This window comes from Akebia trifoliata, chromosome 1, assembly GCF_017979445.1.
Source record: "Akebia trifoliata isolate Shusen 1 chromosome 1, ASM1797944v1, whole genome shotgun sequence".
NCBI classification, from domain to species: Eukaryota; Viridiplantae; Streptophyta; class Magnoliopsida; order Ranunculales; family Lardizabalaceae; genus Akebia; species Akebia trifoliata.
Window position 1 is genome coordinate 223,827 of NC_141375.1, and position 7,642 is coordinate 231,468.

Consider the following 7,642-nt stretch of genomic DNA (forward strand, 5'->3'; position numbering starts at 1 on the left):
ATGATTACAAACACTCTAAGGTCCCACTAAGCTCGTGAAGTAGTCGTGTGGATCTTTTTGTACTCAGACAAGATGAGGGCAAGGTGTTACAATGATGGATTATGCACGTGTCATACAAAGATAATGAAAATGAGGGGAAAAAAGAAAAAGATGATAACACACAATTTCTTCATAGGGTTCATCCAATCCTGACTACATCCCCAGGCTTCGAGGAGTCACTCCAGTATTCCTAAAATTATTACATGATTTGCAATACATGAAATTACAGAGAGAAGGAGAGAGATGGGGAAGAAGAGCCCCTTCAATGACAACTTCATACTTCTTTTATAGTGAAGAGGAGAAAGGTATATCCTTAGTGATCTCATAGTCAGAGCTCTTTATGACGTCACATGGCAGCTTCAAAGGTGACATGTAACAATTCTGACGATGCCACATGGTGGCCTCAAAGGCAACATGTGTGTGCCATGTGGAGACTTTATTGCCCATATCCACATTAGTCCCCTGTGCACCGCAAGAGTACATTATTCTCTAAGTGGTCGTGCTGCATGCATTTTGGTGCTTTGTTAGTCTTATAATCGGTCGTGCTCTATAACACTGCTAGAAAGAAGTCGTTCTCACTTGAATGATTGGCATGAAGCCTTTCCAAAGCAAACGTTAATACAATCTTTAGTGTAAAACGCATGGCACCAATTGGTGATTGCACACGGTGCATTCAGAAGGTGAATGCCTTGTCAAGCAAACAATATTAAAACCTTCGTGAGCAAGGTGCACGGTGCCGTTCAATAGTGCACATAGGGCATTGTTCAAGAGTGTTGAGCAAAACGCACAACGCTTTGTATAGAATACATACAATGTATTAGATCAGGGGTGTACAGCGTTTTGTATAAAATACACACGGTGTATTAGATTAGTGGTGCATGCGTTTTGTATAAAATACACATGGTACATTGTGTTGAGAGCGATGACACCCGATTCGGCGAATGATCACCTAGTTCTCTATGCGAGTAGGTGCACAATGCCATTTAGTAATGCACACGATGCATTGTTTAGGAGTGCTCAATATGGACACGAATGAAAGCCGAGTCATCTATGCGAGTAAGGCGCTCGACATTTTGTCTAAGATACACACGGGATATTAGTTCAGGCGCGCATGGCGCCTGATTCGGCAATGATTTTTTTATGGTGCTCGAAACCTCATTGAATACGAGTGACTCCCTAAGTTCTTTATAAAAGAACTACATACGACACCTTACTTAGTATAACGTGCATAACTCCTTTGATGGTTCCACATGGTGCATTCGCAAAAGTGGGGGTGCTTGGCACCTCATCGAATATGTATGTGCCCCAAGTTCTTTGTGTGAGCAAGGTCCATGGCATTTTAACAAAGGAAGAAGATTGTTAGATCATGATGAAGCCAGCCAACAGAAGAGGTCAATTAAGTCAGCATCAACAAAGGAGGAGGCTCTTTAGATCAAGCCTACAATCAGAAGACAAACCACATCTTGAGGAGTGGAAGCCCTAAAAAGCCTCTACATGCTCTTTTGTTTCTATATGAAATTGAACTCAATGAACTCAAGGAACTCAAGATAAAGACGATGGTGGACTCAATGAATTGATCAAGATAAATGTGTCTAGGCATTTTGTGTTACATAAATATTTTTTTTGTATGTCAATAGACCTATGTCGAAATGGAAGTAGCTATGACCACACTGAACCATGGGAACAGATAAAAATCAAAAAAATAAAATTTTGGTAAATTTAAACAATGTATTGAGAAAAATAAAGTTATTGGCAAGGAGAAGAGAAAATTGTGATTGATCGTGAATTAAATGGTTGGGTGTTTGGACTTAACTGTTTTCTTTATACACCTAACATCATGCCATTGATTCATCAACTCATCACTGTTTCTTTTTGTTAAGAGTAAATTTGGACTCACTATTCCTATCGAAAATCACCTTTAAATTTAAAATAGAGAAATTTCACAAATATGTACTATAGATCTCAAAATTACTATGTCACTACAAAATCCAAAAAATAATTATCAAATGACATTTTTTATTGTTGTGTTAATATATAGTTTGTTTTTTTAATAAAATAAGATAAAATCAAAATTCCACCAAATGAACAACAAGAAATTTATGTCATATATATGGGGAATACTAATGTTCAAAACTTCATGGGGATGCTAACATTCTCTATCACATTTGTTTATAATAATACCCGTTTTCATTTTATCTTTTAATGAAAAAGACAAGGGTATATTAGGTCTTTACAAAATAAATATATTTATTATGCCTTTAATAAATGCAATTATTATGTTGGCGTTGATTGTCAAAGTATTTTCTAAAAAAAAAAAAGGGATATTTAAATTAAAAGACTAAAATACCCTTAATATTTATTATGTAAAAGACCAACATACCATTATTTTATTTGTTAAAAGATAAAATATTGATGGATATTATTGAAAAATGAATTTAGTTGACAATGCTAATTTTTCCATGAGGTCTTAGATATTAATATTCCTTTATATATATTATTATTATTTTTTTTACTAAACAAATAATGAAATTAAATTAATTTTAAAAAATGATTTACAAGTAAGAGGGGGAGGCGAATGAACCCCTCAATTACATGGTTCAAAAGGATTGAAGAGCTAAAGCATCCGCAACTCAATTTTCTTACGAATTTCCCACTCAATTGATGTGGCATGTGCATGAACTAGGGAAAAATATGTGAAAATTAATTGCTGAAGTAACATTGAAATTGATATCACTCCAGACATTGCTGATGTGAATGTGTCAACAGAACCATAGATGTTTTTCATTGACGTACGAGGAGGGGAAGCATCTGTGGTTTTGTGCACACCAATGACTCAAACGATGTCAATTTCAATGTTACTCCAGTACGACTCAAAATATCTATAGTTGTAGTCAATAATATTGACTAAATTAAGGTCTTGGAATTGAATCTGTTTCGATAAAAATTAATTTTCTGTTACGTACTCTCATGTATAACTATTAGCACAGGACCTTTATGCAGTGCACTAAATTCAGCCACCTCGTTTGAAAAGCGACCCCCAAAAAAATCTGAAATGAGCTTAAAGCAAGAACACAAATGTCTTAGTCTTATTAATTCTTTGTTTTTAAGAGGAATTCTATTGCCGCACCAACTTTTACTAATAGCACCCAGTTCATATCAAGGAATAGCACACAACTTGGCGTGGCATCAGTAATAGTTGGTATGGCAATAGAAACTCTCTTATTTAATTTGACTTGTTCAAACTTCTGTAGCAGGTACTTCATCATTGCTCAGAGATTGGCGTTATCGTGTCGAGATGTTGATCAAGGAAAAAACCCTCAAATATCAAGAATGCTGCAATGGATGGAGCCCAACATAACTCTCACGTTGGAGTACGTATATAGTTGGCTGGTGAGTGGTGACAACTTTAATAATTATTATCTCCCCAACCGTAAAACCATTGGCCATGTTATGTAGTAGTTGTCCATTTAATTAGGAAAGCCTCTCCAATCCATCAAACTGGCATTTGGAATTCTATGGATTCCAAGAAAGATGCATGTATCCCTAAGAGAAAGTGTGCTAATCTCTAGAAGATTAGCACATCCATGGAAAAATTAAAGTCCATTAAATTATGATGGTTCATTGTTCTCATTTGGGATCTACCCTATAATATATCAACGCCACTTTTTTTCTACTATATTTAATATTTTATCACATCACTTCTTGTTTTTATGACCATCAGACAAATGCATCCATGATCATACGCATCAACTGTTAATCATACTCATATAATGGTACGTAGGGAACAAATTCTATATTTGACACTGATTGATTTAAATCATTAAACAAAAATACATATATAACAACATAAGGTGGCATGGGACGAACTTTCAACATATATAACCATCTTAATTATTCTTAGTTTCTTACATTGCTTTGATAAAGACTGAATATCCAACATAAATGTCCACCAAACAAAAATTAATCTTGTGTGAAAGTGTATTTATGATGACAATGAAACTCTGCTAGACTTCAATATCAATTCCCACGCTAACACATATAAGTGTAATTAAGAGAAATTGTTTCCTCACAGATAGTATTTGACAAAATCCAGATATCGACCAATTACATGAGCCTGCATGCATGTATTGATGAGGACATCCCCAATTTATAAAATTACCCTCATTAGACTTCATGCGAATGCCCATCCAAGATTCTGTGAAATCTCATATTGATTTTTCTGTGAGAATTTTTAATTTTAAATTTTAAATTAACTACCGACATGAATAAAAAGAGAACTAAAAATGAGGGCCACACATCCTCTCAGTCAAATGCAAGTTATCCTTAAGGTGATCAATATATATAAAATACTTGAGGTAAGATCAGATAAAATTATGTCAAAAAAGCAAATAATTGTATCTATGGTCCTAACTTTCAATGGGCATAACTTTGTGAGTAGTTATCACAAATGTTGTCATTGAGTAATGCTCACTATGTGAAAAATGAAAATTTTGACAGGAAAATTCGACGGAACAAGACCCAAGAGTTTTAGAAATTGAATTTCAATGGCTCAGAGTTGACTAAATTTTTATGTTCCCTAGATTCAATAGTTTAGAACTGTCAAAAAAATTTCAATCCTACATTAATATGAGGGTTTCGGTCCATCGAATTATACGAAATTCGATGGCCTTGGACCGTCAAATATAAGTTTTTTTTTTTTTTTTTTTTCATGTTGTGGCTAGAGTGACTGCGCAGGACACTACATTCAATAATGAGCTGAAGTTGAGAAGTGCACAGAACCATTGATGCTTTTCACTCGTATCTCAATGAAAATTATCTATGATTCTATGCACACCTCCATGCCAACGCAGTGTAGTAGGAAATCACTTTAGTATTAGCTGTTATCATAATATACCTTTTGGAAAACTAATGATAATGCATACAGTATTCCAATTGACATTCAAGATGCATTGTGAGACGAAGTCTTTTTGGGATTAAATTTTTATTGAAACTTAAATTTTATCCTTTTTTATAATATTCATCTTGTTAGGGTTCTGAGCACAAATTTAGAAGAGTATTATTTTACGCGATCCATGATAATCTAGATAATAACAAGTGCGTGTGCATGATGATCTAAATAATAGTATGAATGTTAATCTTCCAAAATCCTAAATACCCCACATTATACTATAGTCTGACTTACTCAAAGTAGTAATGGCACAACATTTGCCCACCCCCTAAAAGTAGGTCAACTAAAGTAATTGTTGTGGGTGATTATAACTAAACGGTCAAGTATTTGGATGAATATTGATCAATGTATAGAGTTTTGGTACGTAGATTAGTACTTGGCTTATCTGGCAAGAGCATAGAACCGCACACCCTTTTCTTGTGTATCTTGAAGAAAAAGATCTATGTTCTATGCTCTTGCCATGTCAACTGCATACCAAAATTGTGAACATTCATGACAACTCTGTTAGTATCATGCACATGGCATCATGACATTGAGTCATCAACTCATAATCTCCTTTTAATAGCAAATTTCAACTTCCCTTTTGCATTCGAAAATAGTGTAGATACCCCATTTTTGCATCCGCCTAATTAATCAACTCGTCAACCCGATCGCAATGAATCCCAATGATGGATGTGTATTCTATTACTTTATTTTATTATCAGATGTGTTTCAAAAATCCGGATGAGGTATTTCGAACTGATAAAACCTTAGAAACCACACTACGCTAGGAAAATACGACTCCAGAAACATAGAAATCATCATCTTGCAGACCAAAAAGAAGCTTCACGATAAAAATCACTAAAAATGACAAAATTATCAAAATACCCCTAACATCAAAACAACCCTAGAGCCTACGTTACGCTTAGGAAAAATCTCTCAAACACATAAAATAACAAATCAAAATCAAATAAATCATTTCACCAATTTTAACAGAATTCGAAAAAATTACGAAAATGCCCCTCATAAAGTTCATGACCATCTCACACAAAAAATTTCATAAATGATACAAACTAATACTTCCATTGAATTTCTTACGAAAAATCGATTCTAAAGCATCTTAGAACATTAAAAACCGACTTAAAACGTGAAAAGTCCTTTCCGGGGGCAAAACGGTAATTTCACAATTTTCATAATTAAAAAATTCGAAATTAATAAATAAAATATTAAATAATTAAAGTGAAACATTAATGAAATTAATTTAAAATTTTGAACCAAAGAAATCGATCAATCGGGTTTTCAAGTAAAAATTGTTGAGGGTTCGTGGGATATTTCTTTAAGGACCCCTCCATTTGGGGGTCCAAAGAATTAAAGAAATAATGGAAGAGGCTTCTCCAAAAATTTAAAGTCAATCAAGCAAGACTAAGGTCAAGGTGTTAAAGTCAATCAAGTGAAACTGAAGTCAAAATTAAAGTCAATCAAGCAAGACTGGAGTCAAGATATTAAAAGTCAATCAATTAAGACTAAAGTCAAAACATTAAAAGTCAATAAAAAAAGACCAAAAGTCAAAAATCATAATAGAATTCTAATTAAATAATAACTCTATTTAATAGAGTTCTAACTAAAAAATAATTTCACCTAAAACAATTCTAATTAAAACACAACTCTACCTAAAATAAGTTTAACTAAAACACAACTCTAATTAAAAGAACTCTAATTAAATACCAACTCTATCCAAATCAATCCTTAAAAAATTCTATAAATGGAGGTGTTCACACCCTATTTTTGTATCAAATCATAAACCTTAATGTAAGTAGGTCTAAAAGCCCCCTAGCCTCCCATAAACCCTAGTTTTGGAGTCCCAACTCCTTACCTAACATCCATCCTTTGATTTTAGCATAAGAAACGCCTAAAAACCTTCCAAAAATGTTCCAAAATCCGCAACAAACTTGAAGAGTTCAGATCTAAAAATAAGGAGATACCTTACCTCGGAGATCCAAAATCAAATCCGGAAACAGAACGAAGCAAGGGAGTACAGTACAAGGAGCTATTTTTTGTCAGATCTAAGGGAACAAAATCCTTGCTATCAGAAAGGTATGAAATTTTTTTATTTTTATTTTTATCTTGGTTTTTAGCAATGTGATTTATTTAGAAAATTAGTAGAGACCGGCTTTGGCCGGGCAGGGTTGGTGCCTAACACCTTCCAACCCCGTAATGTGATCCTCGGACTCTTTTTCTCTTTCATAGATTAGTTTACCTTTTTTAGAGTCAGTTTGGTTCCTAGACCTTAACAACTAGGTGGCGACTCCCAAACCTCAAGGGTCAAAAGCGGATCCGCGCACCCCGCGGATCGAGGGCGCTTTCAGTGGCGACTCCACTGGGGACTATTGAGGATCAAATTTGAAAAACCCCAAGTATGGGAGCATTGCCAAGATGACCTAGTTTTTTTATTATTTAGTTGGATTTATTTTATTTATTTTTTCTGTTTATTTATTTTTTTTATCTTGATTGTAGATGATTTTGGGTATTGCATTTTTTTTTCCAATTAAGGATCACTTTTCGATGACCCCTAAATAATGAAAGATTCAAATTGACCTATGAAAATGATGGAATGATGAAGGTTGGACAGAAATATTAAAACGTTTTTATAGAATATTCTAGTAAGAATTAAGTCTA